At 32.5% G+C, this 17,028-nt stretch overlaps 1 protein-coding gene across 1 annotated transcript in view; it reads left to right on the forward strand.

Annotated features, from left to right (window-relative positions):
* Positions 1-17,028, forward strand: part of LOC126750743 (breast cancer anti-estrogen resistance protein 1) — a 183,014-nt gene that overhangs the window by 73,975 nt on the left and 92,011 nt on the right. The gene's annotated exons all lie outside the window — the stretch shown is intronic.

Genomic DNA, 17,028 nt, shown 5'->3' on the forward strand with positions numbered 1-17,028 from the left:
CATAATGTAAAGTCTATCTCTACTAACCACTATAGCTTTGATAAAAATTGTCTTTCCTATCAGAAATATCTTTTAAAGCTTGGATCTCAAATTAATTACGAATAACTTTTTGACTGAGATAAATAGCTATTTTTATTGTTTTTTGTATATAGTTTATAAGAAATGGCTAACAAACAATTAAATTCTTATTCAAATGTAGCCAATTTAAATATTAGATCTTTATTGACAAGTTTTCCGGATTTTCTCAATTTTGTAAACAATAAATATGATATTTTGGGTATAAGTGAAACGTGGCTGAATGAAAATATATTAAGCAGTGCGGTTTCTATGCCAGGTTATAATTTTTTTAGAAAGGATAGGTTAGACAGAGTTGGGGGTGGTGTTGCCGGTGTTGGCATCTATGTCAGGTCAATGTTTCAGTGCGAAATTGTAAATATTAATGTACATAATGTCATTTTTGAATTTATGCTCCTAAACGTTAAAATTGGTATACACAATATTGCAATACTTATAATACATATACAGGCCCCCTAAATCGAAAGCGTTTGAAATTATAAATTTCCTGAAAGAAGTTGTTCCACATCTTTTAGGGACCTATGATTATTCAGTAATTCTGGGAGATCTGAATATTGATGTGTTAAAACCTAATTCATTATATTCTATGCTTAACTCTTTTGGGTACGTACAATTAATAAATGAACCAACTCGTATAACAAATACTACTGCAACATGCTTAGATCCCATTTTTATTAGTACTAAAGATATTTGTCATAAAAGTGGCACCGTTGTTTCGGGCACAACCAAATACCTTTTTGCACTTTAAAATTAGTAGTTAAAAGACAAAAACAAACATTTATAACCATTCGCAATTTTAAATATTTCAATAAGATATATTTTAGGATTGATTTATCACATATTTACTGGGATAATATTTATTATCTTGAGGACATTTAGAACAAAACATAGATTTATTAAATATTTAATAAAAATAGATTTTGTTTTAAATATATTTCAATATTTAGAACAAAATATTAATTGTTTATTTAATATTCATGCACCCTACAGAACTATAAGAGTCCGTAAAAAGTCAGCTCCGTGGTTGACAGACACCTTAAGACTTATTTTAAAGAAACGTCATAAGGCTTTGACTAAATACAAAAGTCACAAGTGTTTAGAAAATTGGAGATATTACACGGAGTGTCGTGATTATGCGTTGGTATCAATAAGATGAGAAAAAGCTGCATATCTTGCAAGCTTGGAGTGTGACAAAACTGGTAAAAAACTTTGGAAAGGTCTAGAAACTTTAAATATTAAAACAACCAAGAATAATAACGAACTGCCGTTTAATATATCTGATTCAAATCAAATAAATGATTTTTCTGTAAGCGTCTTTAGTAAAGCTGATAAATGTGTAAACAAAATTAACTTTTACTCCAGTAATAAATTTACCGAAGATAATTTTCATTTTTTTTAGTAGACCAAAATACTGTCGAAGAAACTATAAAAAATATTAGGTCCAATGCCTCTGGTGCGGATAACATAACTCGACGTATGTTACACTTATGTCTCCCTGGATCATATCACTCATATTATAAATAATTATTTGGAGGTAGGATATTTTCCCAGGGCCTGGCGTGAGTCGGTGGTATGTCCGATACCCAAATCCTCTAGTCCTGAAAGTGTTCAAGATTTGCGTCCGATAAGTTTGCTTCCTAATCTTTGTTCTCGAAAAAATAGTCTATATGCAGCTGTCATCATTTTTAATGTCAAATAATATACTCCCTTCCCATCAGTCTGGTTTAAGGAAACTTCATAGTACAGCTAGTTCACTTCTAAACGTCACCGATAATATCATGCGAGCTCGTGACAAAAAGATTTCAGCCATTATGATAGCTCTTGATTTCTCAAAAGCATTTGATGTCATCGATCATGATTTGCTTGTAGCGAAACTGAAATATTATGGCTGTAGTGATGTTGTTTTGTCCTTTTTTAAAATTTACTTGTGGCGTAGAACCCAGAAAGTGAGGGTGAATAATGAATATTCTGCTTAGAAAAATATTATTTCTGGTGTCCCACAAGGGTCGATCCTAGACCCATTATTATTTCTTATATATAGAAATACATCAGTATGCTGATGACACGCAATACATACATTATTTTGACTCTGAAACTCTGAACTGAAACTGTTCACATTCAATTGGATAACGAAACTATTTTGTTCTCTGATACTGTGGAGGTTCTGGGACTTAGAAAATTAGGATAATTAGGACCAAGCCAGAAAATAGACAATTATTTAAGGTTTAAGGAACATTTTAATACTCTTCCGCAGAGGTGTTATTTACGCATGCGTATGCTTTATGCCAATAAACACATTTTAAATTTTAAAACTAGGAAAAAGCTCGTAGTTGGTCTTGTTTTATCTATTTTAAATTACTGCCTTATAGTTTATTTATCCTTGCTTAGACCAAATAAATCGTTACCGCCTGCAACGCGTACAGAATACTTGCTGTAGATTTATTTTAATTAACCTCGGAAAGTTTTATGATGTATCAGACTCTATATTTCAATTGAGGTGGTTAACGCTACCTTACCTATTCAAATTCTTCACTTCTACTTTTCTTTATCGATTATATGTTAGTCAAAGTCCTGAATATCTTTTTGAAAAGTTAATACCAAGAAACCACGTTCACACTCGAAATATTACATACAATATCTTGACCATGCCGCACCATTCCACGGCTCTGTTCGAGCGATCTTTTACTTATAATGCCGTTAAGTTCTTTAATACTTATAAAAAACCAATATTTAATACTTCGTTAAATTTGTATAAGAAATATTATAGACTTTTGTTTTTAAATCAATCCAACATATAGTTTAGTTTTCTAGAAGATAAATGCTTTATATATACTTGTTTCTTTTTTTGTTTCTTTTTTCTGGTTTTCTCCATTTAAACTGTGAATGTTAGGAATGTTAGGAAGGTTAAGAGTTAAAGAATAGCTTCAAGCTAATCTTCGCCTTCTTTGGCAGTATTAAGTAATATTGTAAGATTAATATTGCTTTTTTTTTAATAAAGACACATTATTATTATTATTATTATTCTGTTTTAGCTCGCTGATAGCGGTGTTGTCAATTTCATCGGCCTGAAGGCAAGATGAATTTTGCTATGGTAGATTTAGGAACTTTCGAGCAATGTTGCATGTATTTAGTATAACAGATTTCTGTATAGTGACAATCGTCCAGGAGGAAAGACCCAATGCGTTAAGGTTTTTGAACAGTGTTTTGTGAAAGGGACAATTCCAGTGGATGAAATAACTAGAGGGAGTATATATATATTATCTTGCCTCCATTGTTGTGTTATCTCGTAAGCTAGATCTGCGTATTTACCAAGTTTAGTGTGTGTCGTTTCTAGGACATTATTGGTATTTGGCACTGCTATGTCAATCAGAAAGATTTTCTTTTGGGCTTTGTTTATTAAGATTATTATATCTGGTCTTTTTGAAGTCAGCGTCCTATCGGTCAAAACAGTTCTGTCCCAGTAGAGGCGAAAGTCGTCATTTCAAGTACAGTTTCTGGTTTGTACTGGTAATAGGGGCAAGTTTCGCCAATTAGATGATAAAGTTTTGCCAGTTCTTGATCAATAATTTTTGCCACACAGTTATGTCGGTGCAGATATTCGGCAGCTGATAGAGATGTGCATCCTGATGTTATATGTTGAATTGCCTCCGGTACGCGCAGGCATTTTCTACATCGATCGTCGATTACTTTCTCATCTTTAGTAATGTACTTAATGGGGTTATTTCTTGTAGCAATCACTTGGTCTTGTAAAGCCATCATAAAGCGCGAGTCAACAAGTAGTTCGACGTTTCATAATCGACATGTTCGGAATTAAGTTCGTGAGGAGGATGATGATGTTCGATGATGATTAATAATAATAATAATAATAATAATAATAATAATAATAATAATAATAATAATAATAATAATAATAATAATAATAATAATAATAATAATAATAATAATAATTATTATTATTATTATTATTATTATTATTATTATTATTATTATTATTATTATTATAAGTATTATTATACACTACTCTAAACTTATTGAGAAGCAATATTCTAAGTGGAAATGGCAACTTATTATAAAACATGGGCCATAAAAAGTGGTTATGCGATGAATTCTATAAAATTCTGTATGAATATTAGTGTTATTTGTAGTGAAAGTACATCTTCAAAAGTTTCATAGATATTAAAATTGGCCCTGACATGCGATAGACAATAGTAGATATATAAACAAGGCACAGTTAAAATATGAGTCTTGAGAAATGCATTCTACACTCCGCTCTATTATAGTCCAAGTGTTCGAGGATCCTAATGGCCTTTCTCTGAAGAGAGAGAGATACCGCATTGTGCGGCCCACATTGGTTGCAAGCCTCCAAACTACAATCCCACATGAGATCCTTAAATGAATACATGCAAAGTAAGCAGACAGTGCAACTTTAAGAGATACATTCTGTATCAAGCTTCGAAGTGCAAAGACGCCACATGCGATTTTAGAGCATAGGTAATCGACATGTGCATCCCATAGAAGTGTGGAATAAATGTTTATCCCAAAAACGGTGCCAGCATTAACTAAATCTAAATTGCGTGTAAATATGTACCGTTGTTGGTTTTTATCTGCTTTTAGATTAATTGGTTAGAATAAAACCAATCTGAAACCTTCGATTGTGTTTCCTGTTCGATTTATTCACATTCATTCACATAATGTACCTTTTTTATTAAGGTTGTATCGTTGAAAAAGAAAATAAGATCAGCATTAGGATCACTGCCCTCGGTATTATTTACATATATCAAAAAAAGCAGAGGTCCCAGCACTGATCCTTGAGGGAACCCAAATATTCATTTTGCAAAATCAGATTGTAGGCCCTTCAAATTAATCGCTTGAGATCTGCCGGAAAGAAAAAATTATAATATCTCAATTTCATTCCACGGGTTCTAAAGGAGGCACAATCGAAAGCCCTGCTCAAATCGGCAAATGTGGCTCCAGTGAATTCCCCTTTTTTAAGACCATCATTTATTATTTCTACATATAAAGTGATTACTGCCATTGTTGATCTAGAATTTCTAAAACCAAGCTGTTTATTATTTAAAAAAAAAACATTGAATTCAAAGAAAAGTGTAATTCAACATTTTAGGGCTTTTCAAAAATGTTTGAGAAACTAAGGGGTATGGATATAGGTCACGAACTTAAAAAATATACTTGGATTGCTAATGCATATGGCCACGATACCCAAAAATGACCACTGCCTGATGGCCCCCATTTTTATAGTGGTTGTGTCCTTTTGATGTTGGTCACTCTGAACATTTTTAGTGTTGCCAACAAAAAATATATTAAATAACGGTAATGAAGTTGATGACGCTGACGTTTGAGTATAGCGGATTGCCTAGTTCTTGGCGATTTGTAAACGACGCTTGGGTATATCGTCTTCAAAAGGCGATATATCTTCCTCCTTATTTAATACGTGGATAATAATGTATCATCATCCTTTTTTAAATGTATTTGGTTCACTGTTTCTCAAAACCGAATTATTGTGAATTATATATGTGAATATTGTGAATAATATATAATTATTTATTTTTACGATATAAACCCTTGCTAATTACAACCTCTCATGAAATCATCTATATTTTAATTTTTATAGATGGTTGTACTTATTAATGTGGTACATACAAGGTCAAGTAAAAGTCGTAATAGTAAAAATAGAAAGAAAATAAAAGTGGTTTTAACTGAATTTATGTAAATACAAGCAAAAATTTAAATGAAAATTATAATTTTCATGGTATTAGGATTTATAAGATTCAAGTTTAAGTTTAGGTGAGTTATACTTTCTTTCATAAATCTTAACGAAATTCTTAAATTACAAAAAAAATCACGGTTCTAACGCAACTATCTTAAATTCTTAACTAAATGAAACTTTCTATTTTGTATTTGTAAAGATAACCTCTCAAAAACTTTAATTTGTTTCCCTATAATTGGCACAACTGAAATTTGTCAGAATGACCAACATCGAAAGGACACAATCACGCAAAATGACGGCCCCCTAGTAGTGGTCATTTACTTTATATTGAACTGGCAATCCAGTTATATTTATTAAGTTCGTGATATAGGTCTATAGTTTTTCAGGTCATTGCGAGGTCCTTTTTTTATAAATGGGTGCAACTATAGAGATTTTAAGGACAGCGGGAAAAACGGATTCAGTTATACACAAATTGAGAAGCTTTTCTAACACATATACCTGCTATAATGATATTTACAGTATGAATTCAATGAACTGATCAAGACTGTTTTTTAATGATTTGATTAGGTAATGATAGATATTTCAGTAAATGTGAATTAATTATATGGCAAGTGTAGATTAGCTGTGTGCTTATGCTCTGGGAAGGTGATAAACTTTTTACGATTTTAAAGGCTATATTTGAGAAAATGTTATTGAAATCATCAGGTGAAAATTTATTTACTAAGTTCTGTTTTTTGTTTGGATTTGTCCGAACTACATCCCAGATGGATTTGGTGCTGTACTTCACATGGTTCAGATTTAGCTTTCCTTAAGTTATTGTGATAGGTATGCCTTAGTTAGTTTTTTAGGTCGGTAATAGAACTGCAGTCTTATTGTTTAGCCAACTCAGACACAAAATTTAAAAGCTCTCTTTGTTCCTTTAAATTATTTTAAAATCAATTAAGATTTAAGCCAGGTTTTTTATTTTTACATTTAACAATGGGAAAAGCCTTTAATGTAAATGTTTATTTAACGTTATTTTGTAGGAAAGCAACAAATAAATATACTTTTTCCTCCCATACTAGTATAACGTTGTATGTTATCAACAATTAGTTTCTCTTTTAATCAGGTGAAATAATATTCAAAAAATAATGACAGGTGATTCGAAAAATTATAATCATAGGTAAATGTTTCTGAAAAAGGTATATTCCAAAAATGTTGTCAAGAGTGGCAATAAGTTTCAACTATATCAAGGAGTCTATCTGTTTTAATTACCCTGAGCACAAAGTGATTATTAAAATCGCCATTTAGTATAAGGTTAAATTTGAAAGGGCCGAAAATGTGTAATGAATTTTCTAGTATCTTCGTAAATCAAATCAAAGGTCATTTTCTTTCTGCGCATCGAAGCTAATAAATACATATAATATTAGTGACTATGTTAACAAGTCTTCTCAAAGCTTCAAAAACAGATTAAAAACAGTATTGATTGAAAGTCAATAATAAAATAGAATATTTAATGACTGTGTTCAACTTAGTTATATTAAGTTAGTTAAATATTTTTCTGTAAGTTTTATTTTCTTTTTTGATGGTAGCTATAATAATATTGTAATTTTATGTGCACTCCGTTAAGTTAACAGCATTCGCTGCCCTTTGCCGAGTATAAAATAAAGGCCTAATTTATTTATTTTATTTTTTTATTTATTTTATAAATGATCAATGGAAAAGTGCGTAAGAAATAAAATGTCATATAGGAAAAGTAACGTCGATATTTTACAGAAGCCACCACTAAAAACCTGGAGGCATTTGAAATGTGTCTCTATAGGAGAATACTCAGAATACCATGGACAGCTGAAACTACAAACATAGAAGTGCTAAGAAGAATGAAGAAAAATCTAGAAGTCATGTACACCATTAAAAAAAAAAGGAAACTAGGATATCTGAGGCATGTTATGATGAATAAAGACCGATACTCCCTACTACAAACCATAATACAAAAAAAGGTAATGGGTTAAAGAAGGTCCGGAAGAATTGATTGACATTGCGAAACCGGTTTCCGAAAAGCTCAGTAGAACTTATTCGAGTTGTTACAACAAAAGTTATAATTGCCAACATCCAAAACGGTTAGGTCCTTAAAGAAGAAGAAGACCATGTAGTCCAAATATAAAACGATCGATTCCACAAGAAAATTATTGACTATCAATTTTATAAAGCATGATCTAATCTACAACTTGATTTCTTACACACAGTTTTCTATTCAACCGAGAGAATTTGAAGAAATTTCTTAAATAAGTTATACCCAAGGCCACGTAGTCCAGATATCTCGACAACCATTGACTCTACAAGACAATTGCAAGTATTTGAGAACACACAATTAATTTAAAAAGTTGGTATGATGATTACATGGGTTGCTCAAAAAGGTTCTTTATGGCTCCTTGTTATGTCATTGCCATTAAAAAACTCGCTCAATATTAATTGGCGTTTGGCACGCAACAAGAAAATGCCACGGTCCCCGCCCAAAATTATTGAATGTCGTTCATTACGCGAGCTTAATAATATTTAGGCTTAGCAAGTGGCTAATAAATTACTCCTCGGCCTTAATATTATCCCTTTTTCGGTGCCCCCTATAACCGTCGATTAATCTCGGCGAAAGCGAAAGAAATTATTTATTTATTATATCGACGGGGCCCGCATCTTAGCTCGGTAATTTTTGCCATCGGCCTTCGAAAGGTCAAACCGTAATTTATTTTAATAAAAATATTGTGCCGGTTAGTGAAGTACCTACAAGATTTTACTTGATCGAACAGTGTGAATTCTGGCATATTATAAGGAAGTCTTGCTTAAAATACTTTAAACCCTTAACCCTTTGAGGCCGGATTTTTTTTTTTTTAACTTTTGGTGAAAATTTTTGTTTTGCTCAATTAATTAAAGATTATTTAATATGTTTTTAATATTAAATCTTTTTTTTTGCATATGAGTTAGTTACAATGAGGTGTGCTCACTGTAAGGACACAAGACACATTAAAAAAAAAAATTGGCAAAAACTAATTTTTTATTGCCAGAAAAATACATTGATTATAAAAAATGTATTTGGTATGATATTGACGGAAACTGTTTTTCTTATCTGAAAGGCACAGGGCAACATCACACCTTAAAAAATAACAATAATTAACTATGTTAAGCTGCCTTGTACAATGTCATCTTGATTTGTGAGGTTCCGCCTTGGTACTACAAAAAGCACATCTTCCAGGCTTGCCATATTGAGGCATGTGGGAACAAGAGTCGTACCGAATTTCGTATGGTACAGTACGTTTGAAATGATTCACCGTTGCTGATGGCCGACCCCTTTTCAGTAAACCTTGTTCAGCTCCCACAAGTCCTAGGCCCACTGAAAGTCGAAAAAGTTTAAGCGAAAGTTGCGCATTGGAATCCGTTCTTTTTTGATACAATATGAATGCATTTACTAAGGATAAATCTATGAAATAGAAAAAAATGCTATGCCACCACTTTTTCGACTTTCGGTCAACCTCATAAAAAGTTTTTAGCATGTCCGTCTTATCCACGTATCCCATATGCATATTATATTTCTTTACTAGTTCAGGACAAGTATAACATCTTCGGCGGAACCATCTTTTTTTTGCGGGAAACCCATTGATTTTTGCATGGGTCCAGATAATTAGTTAAAAAATGGACAGGCCTATTATCCATCCATTTCAAAAATGTCAACCCATCAGTGCTAACTCTCCAATCGAATTCAACCCTTGTTAACTGCTTGTCATCTAGTAGATCTGTTGGTAGATTCTTTCGATCTTTTCTGACGGCACCGCAAGCGTAAATCAACTCAGTTTGCAGTTGTTTTTGCAGCTCGACCGAATTAAAATATTTGCTCTACCACCAAGAGACTTTTCGGTCATTTGACCTATTTTACCAGTGTAAATCTGAAATTAACATACGTACCCTGACTGTTTTACTGGTTTCTTTGGCATATACTGTTTTAGGGAGCTTCGTCCTTTGAATCGGATCATCGACTCATCAATAGCTTGATGTTGACTTGGTTTTAAAGCATTTTTATATGTATCAGATAATACATCTAACAAAGGCCGTAATTTGTAAAGCTTATCAAAGTTTTGGTGATCACGGCCAGGCTGTACAGAGTTGTCGTTTAGGTGCAGGTTGGCTAACATCCATGAAAACCTGTCTCTTGACATTATTGAACTTATGAATGGATCTCTCATTTCCAATCGTGAGGACCAGTAATTCTTGTAGCTGGGTAGCTTTTTGATGCCCATTATCAAATTTATTGCAATAAAACGTAATGCATGACTATTACCTCCGTTTCTTTGCAAGGCATATAAGTTAGTTTGAAAAGCTATGTGGTCTAACATATGCTCAGGGAATATATGCAAAAACATGTCGGTAGGGGTTTCTATATCGGTGGGAATGTTTGGTCCTATTTCTTCTCCAAATTCTTTAAAATTTCGAACACAGTGTTAGTTGGATTTAGTCCATATAGTTTTGTTGCGAATTTCCTGGGCTCGTATTAGTGACAAAGGTAGCTCATCCTCACTGCTCCATTCGGCTAAGTCAGCATCAGCGTCTTGGGACAAAGTATCATTCCCAAATATAATAGGCATATTTTCTATATCAAACAAATCAATTGCTGGCGACGCCGCTGCCGTTGGGCCTACTATTTCTGCGTCCCCTTCAATCTCATCTTCACTAACATCTCCTAACTCGCTAATGTTGTCACAAGGAATTTCTTCCAAATAATCATACAGGTCATTGGAGTTGAGATTTATAAGCTTGTCATAAAATTTATCTGTAAATAAAAATAAAATTCTATAAAAAAACCGTTAAAACAATACTCATGAAATTTTGAGAAAATTATTTGCCTAAGAGACTGGTGTCACCGCCCTGAGCACACCATATATTTTCTATAAAACTAATACCTTTTTCTCAAAATTGCATTCTAGCGATAACATAAATATCATCCTAGATCTTGTATTTCTAATATAAAAGCAAATCTTACCACCCATGGTCCCAAAAACTGCTCTAACAACCAAAAAACAGGGAAACTTGTTACCACAACAATACCACGTGCGAACATTAATATGCAAACTGTCCAAATAATACTCGACTCTTATTGCTCTTAAATTTAGAGGAGCGACACGCTTCCGCATACGTCATCAATGATATCTTCGCTGTAAGCACACCAGGACCGTCAGTAAAAATTAATTTGTAAGTGTCCTCACCGCAGGCACACTAGCACACAACGGGTTAACAAGGGGGTGCAATTTGTAGAGGACCATCTTCTGAATGCCCTGCAGTCTGAGCTATCTTTCGTAGTTTTTGAGAAATCTTTATAGACAGACCCGAGCTCCAAGATGAGATAGCTGTACTCGACTAAATGACCTTTAAAGTATGATATCTCTTGAATGATGAATGATGTTTTTAAATCGTTTTAAGCTTGAACCAAGATTGTAGGGCAAGTTATTCTGAATGTTCTTTTGAATGACAGTTTATCTCATTGAGCTATCATCAGTAGTTAATATGTAAGTTTAAAGCGAGACATGACCTCCAAGCAGAGACAGCCTTACTGGACTAAATGCTTTATAAAGCCTGATATAAAATATATTATTTAACTTTTGGGACAACAACCAAACAAAAATTGTAGGGCAAGGTCTTCTGAATATTCTACAGTTTATTTGATGAAGTTATCTTTAGTAGGTATTGAAATATTTAAGTTTAAAGCAAGACATGACCTCCAAGCAGAAACAGTCTTAAGCATCTATTACACAGGGCGAGATTACTAGCCAGGCGCCGGCGAGTTTACTTGCTGCTATAAAATTCGCCAAATGTAATCGCGACTGCTAGTAAACTCGCGGCTCGCTTTTTCCCAACGAGTAAAGTGTTAGCGACTACTTTTCTCGCTGCTCGCTCGTGCTTTCTCTCTCTGACGAGTGAAAACGCTATGTGTAATTTAAAACAGGACTAGTACTAGTTGGATAAAATGGCGGATATATATTATATATTGTTGTGAGCCTTTAGGAAAAAACTTCAAGAAAAGTTAAACCAGAAAAAAAGAAGAGCAAGACGGGTGTGGCTCAGAAATTGGATTTCAAAACGAGACACATATAGGGCTTCTAATATTTTATTGAAACAATTAAAGAATGAAGATCCTGTTGCGTACAAGAATGTTTTGAGAATGAGCAATGAACAGTTTCAACGCCAAGTATTTTATGGAAGAAAATCCTTTACCGTGGCAATGGAAAAAAGTGGGATTGGAATTAACTTGAATAATATTTTTTTTATATTTTTAAGTAAATACAATTTATTATTTTCCAACGTAATTTTGCCCAAAACGTATGAGAAAATTAAACTTTATTTGTTATGCACAATTTACTTATGTAAAAATAAAAAATATCTAGCTCTAAAATCTATTCACCAAGTTTGAATTGTTATGCCTTGTTGACAAAACTTCTGCGAAAAAATAGGCAGCCTCGAACCATGTTAACTTTGGGGTGTAAATGTCTTCTGTTCCACAGCCACTTTTTTTGCTTCGTTCTATTTTGGCCAGTTCTTGACAAAACACATCTTTCAAATTTTTATTTTTGTTTTTCAATTGTTTTTTATCCATTCCTTTTAGAAGCCCTTTATCATCTAATTGTTCACACATGTTCTTAAATAATACGTCTTTCAGTTTAATATTTAGATATTCTTTGTGTTTAATATTCCATACTACCTACTGGAAATTGTTCAAAAAATTTTTAAAAACTCTATAATTTGATTATTATTCCATTTAACAGACATTTTGAATTTTCGAACGAAAAATACAAAACAAACAACTTCTAAAAATTCCTGCGAGTAAGGCGATTTAACTAGCCCTATGTAGTTTGCGCTCGCTGAGAGTGTTCTAACTCGCTCACTCGCTTTAAATTTTACTCGCCGGCGACTGGCTAGTAATCTCGCCCTGTGTAATAGATGCTTTACTCGAGTAAATGGCATATAAAGTCTGATATATCAAAAGATTTTATTTAAATTGTTTTAAACTTTGAAAGATTCTAAGATAAGTGTCTGCTGAATGTTCTACATTTTAGTTGATTCAGCTAACATTAGTAATTATTGAAAAATTTAAGATTAAACGGAGCCATGAGCTCCAAGCAGACAGAGCTTTATTCGGTTAAATGTCCTATAAAGTCTGATATTTTAAGGAATATTATTTAAATTCTTTTATACCTTCAACAAAAATTGTAGGTCGAGTTCCTAGAACATTGAAAGGCTAGAATTAGCATTGCCGTGCAACTATGGGCAGTTTATTTGCTTCTAACAGCCCTTATGCAATGATGCCAGATGCTTATGTAGAAAAAACAGAGTTTATAATATCATAAAAAATTTTCTCTTATTTTGACAGGCGCAAAATAATACTACTATAAAATATGGAGCATTTTTTCCATAAAATATGATAAGATACTCTATAAAGAAGTCAATATTCAAAGTTAAATGAATGTAGATATCGTATAATAGAGAAAAAGGCAACAACGTCGCTCGATCGCATTGTTGATTCCACCGGCACAAGTAATCTTTACCAGTGACGTCGTCAAAAAATATTTACATGATAAATATTTATTATTAATAGATTATGCTTTAAAAATTATTATCGTTTCTGAACTCTTTATGCGTTTTTTCTTACGTACTTCATTAGAGTAAAGGTATCTAATTTTTAGGGACATTAAATATTTTATAATTATTATAGATTTCTTAATACGTTTTTATTATTCTTCGTTTATGACGACGGTTGTCCCTTGATATGATGTTATGAGAATATCGGAATTTACTTGTGAAAAGATCGGCCTAAATCGCCTTTTTCAAGTTTTTACTATTGTAACACTTCACAAAAACACTCAAATGAGACCTTTTTCAGTCCAAAAACTAAAGAAAAAACACAGAACTTCACAAATGCTGAATGTAAACACAAAGCCGCTTGTCAAGATGACATTTCGCAAGATGACAATACCTTTTGCCTATGCGGTGTTGCTATTTCAAATTTTTTAAAAGTGGTTTTAGGAATAAGAATGTTAATAATTTTTTGGCTTAGAATAACATATATCTATTTTTACTTTTTATTTTTATTCCAAAATCTAACATCATTAAGTTAAATTAACATTATTATATGTGTTAATATACAGGGTGTCGACGATCAAACTTAAAGAGGGGAAGGAGGAGGTCATTTAGAATCTAAATATCTATATATATGGTTATTAAAATATTGATGGGTAAAAAGGTATTCACCTTTTTGTATTTTTTATTAAAATTGAACAATAAAAGAGTTATGCAAAATAAACGCGGTAAACTACTGTTTTATTTTTGATTATGTTTAATTCTTAGGAATGTCCTTTTAATTTTAAAATAGTTTCAAAAAATCTTAGTAAGTTTTTTAATGGATGGTGATAAAAAGAAATTACACTTTAAAAAACTGACCCGCCCTTAGAAAATCTTGAGAAATTATTGTAGACTCTTAACATAATAATAAATAATAAAAACATATTTGTTTTACCCAATTTCTCCTTTGTACTTACTTGTACCATTACTTGTACCATTGTCAATTCTTTTAAAAATCACAAAAACTTATAAAGGTTTTTATTTATTACCAATATTATTAAGGTAGGTATTTACCGTTTACCTATTCTTAAATTTAAGGTGAACGTTAAAGTTCAGTTTAAAAATATTTTGAATATTTTGCATTGTCCTTTTTTTGTTGAGATAAAAATAACAAATAATTTGGTATTTTTCAAATCAGTCTTAGGTACGCTTTCCTCCATATAATAATAATAATAATATAATATAATATAATAATAATATACCATTATACTGGGCTATTACATTTCGACCTTTGCGATTAATAAGTACCTACTTTTTTTATTTGTTAGTTCAACTATTAAAGATGCCTTATGCACCACAGGAATATGCAGAAATGCATTATGTCTACGGGTTTTGTGACGGTAATGCAAGGGCTGCTGCTAGAGAGTATAGGGCACGATTTCCTAACAGAGCACATTATCCTGATTACAGAGTATTTCAAAATGTTCAAAGGATATACGTGAATGGTCAAATTCCTGGCTAGCATTTGCCCTGAGAAGGAAGGCCTAGAGTAGATATTGGTGAATATGAGATAATAAATATGGTAGCAGAAAATACGACCATTGGTATTCGTCGCATAGCAAGGCGTTTGGGATTATCATCTTCATCGGTGCATCGTATTTTGAGAAGATCTCTGTTACATCCATAGCATTTGGAACGGGTGCAAGCATTGTTACCCGGAGACTACGCCACAAGAGTACGATTTTTCAGGGATATGTTACGTCGCAACGGAACCCACCCTCAGTTTTTTCAAAGAATTTTGTGTAGCGACGAATCATTGTTTCAAAGGATAGGAATATTTAATATTCACAATTTAGATAATTGGGAATATGTTAACCCTACAATTGTGCGCGCTTCCCGTTCCCAACATCAATTTGGAATAAACATGTGGGCTGGAATAATTGAGGAAGTTAATTGGCCCTTTTGAATTACCAAGACGACTCAATGGCGAAATCTACCTCAATTTTTTACAAAATCATTTAAATGGCTTACTAGAAGACGTATCCTTAGAAACACTTCGAAACGTGTGGCTGCAGCATGATGGAGCTCCTCCACACTACGCTCGAGTAGTGAGAGTTTATATTAACCAACAGTTTCCAAATCGTTGGATTGGAAGGGGTGGGACTATCCGCTGGCCACCGCGGTCCCCCGACCTTAACCCATTGGACTTCTTTTTGTGGGGTTATTTTAAAGAATTATTTTACGCTACAGAAAGCCGCACTGAACAGGAATTGCGTCAAAAAATAGGAGAAACGATCAGAGTGATCAATAACAACCAGCGGTGATTCCAACGGTTAAAAATAAATTTTATTCGACGATGTAGATTATGTGTAAGGGTAGGCGGCAGACATTTTGAATATTTAATGTAGTTAATACCTTATTAATAATTAAATAAAAAAAATATTATTACAATTTCTTGTATTTTTGAAAAAATGTGGCAATAGTACAAATAAAGTATTTTCCATTAGAAAATGGGTAAAACAAATCTGTATTCAAGTCTTTAATTATGTTATGAAACTACAACTCGGAAATATCGAAATGTCCAGTGAAATTTGGGTGCGCAGTGGCAAAATCCTCGAGAGCCCATTTTAGGCCGTTGGTTTATCATTTTCTGTCTTCATCGAACACTGACTCTCTTACTCTTTCTTCCCGCATCTCAAAGGCCATTTCGATATGGGCGAGTTGTACATTAATTTCTCAAGATTTTCTAAGGACGGGTCAGTTTTTTAAAGGTTAATTTCATTGAATCAACATCCATTAAAAAAAATTATTCATATTTTTTGAAAACAAAACTTGTTTTTAAGATCATATTTTTCTTGACTAGAAGAGAACAGAGTTTTTGAAACTATTTTAAAATTAAAAGGGCACTCCTAAGATTAAACATGACTAAAAACAAATCAGTAGAATAATCCGTTTATTTTGCATAACTTTTTTATTGTTGCCAGCATTCAATTTTAATAAAAAGTACAAAATAATAAATAACTTTTTAACTGTCAACAATTGGATAACAACATTTATAGTTATTTTAATTTAAAATGACCTCCCCCTTCTCCCCTTTAAGTTTCATCGTCGATTTTTGGGACACCGTGTATAGCTAAAAAATTTCCTGTTTTGAAAATGAGTGTAAACTTGACAACAGAGAATCGATGAATATGTGTGTAAACAAAACACTCCCCCTTGCCCCTTTGCACATGTTGAACTCAAACAAAGTTGTTGTTTACTAATCGTAGCCTTTCAATGTTCTAAAGTCAAGTTCTGCTTAATGTTCTACGATTTATTTAATTAAGCTATCATCAGTAGTTATTAAAAAATTTGAGTTTAAAGAGTGATATAAGCTAAAAAAAGAGACAGTTTTACTCGACTAAATGGCCTATAAAGGATTTAAATTGTTTTAAACTTTAATCAAAGATTGTAAGACAAGGTCTTCTGAATGTTCTACATTTAATTTTTTTGAGCTATCGTCAGCAACTTATTAAAATATTTAAGTTTATAGCAAGACATGACCTCCAAGCAGAGACAGCCCTAATAGATTAAATCGCGTATAAAGTGTGGCATCTTACCAAATTCTAATTAAATTATTTTGAACCTTTAACAAATTTTTTACAGGAAGTTTT

This window comes from Anthonomus grandis, chromosome 2 (genome assembly GCF_022605725.1).
Source record: "Anthonomus grandis grandis chromosome 2, icAntGran1.3, whole genome shotgun sequence".
Classification (NCBI taxonomy): Eukaryota; Metazoa; Arthropoda; class Insecta; order Coleoptera; family Curculionidae; genus Anthonomus; species Anthonomus grandis.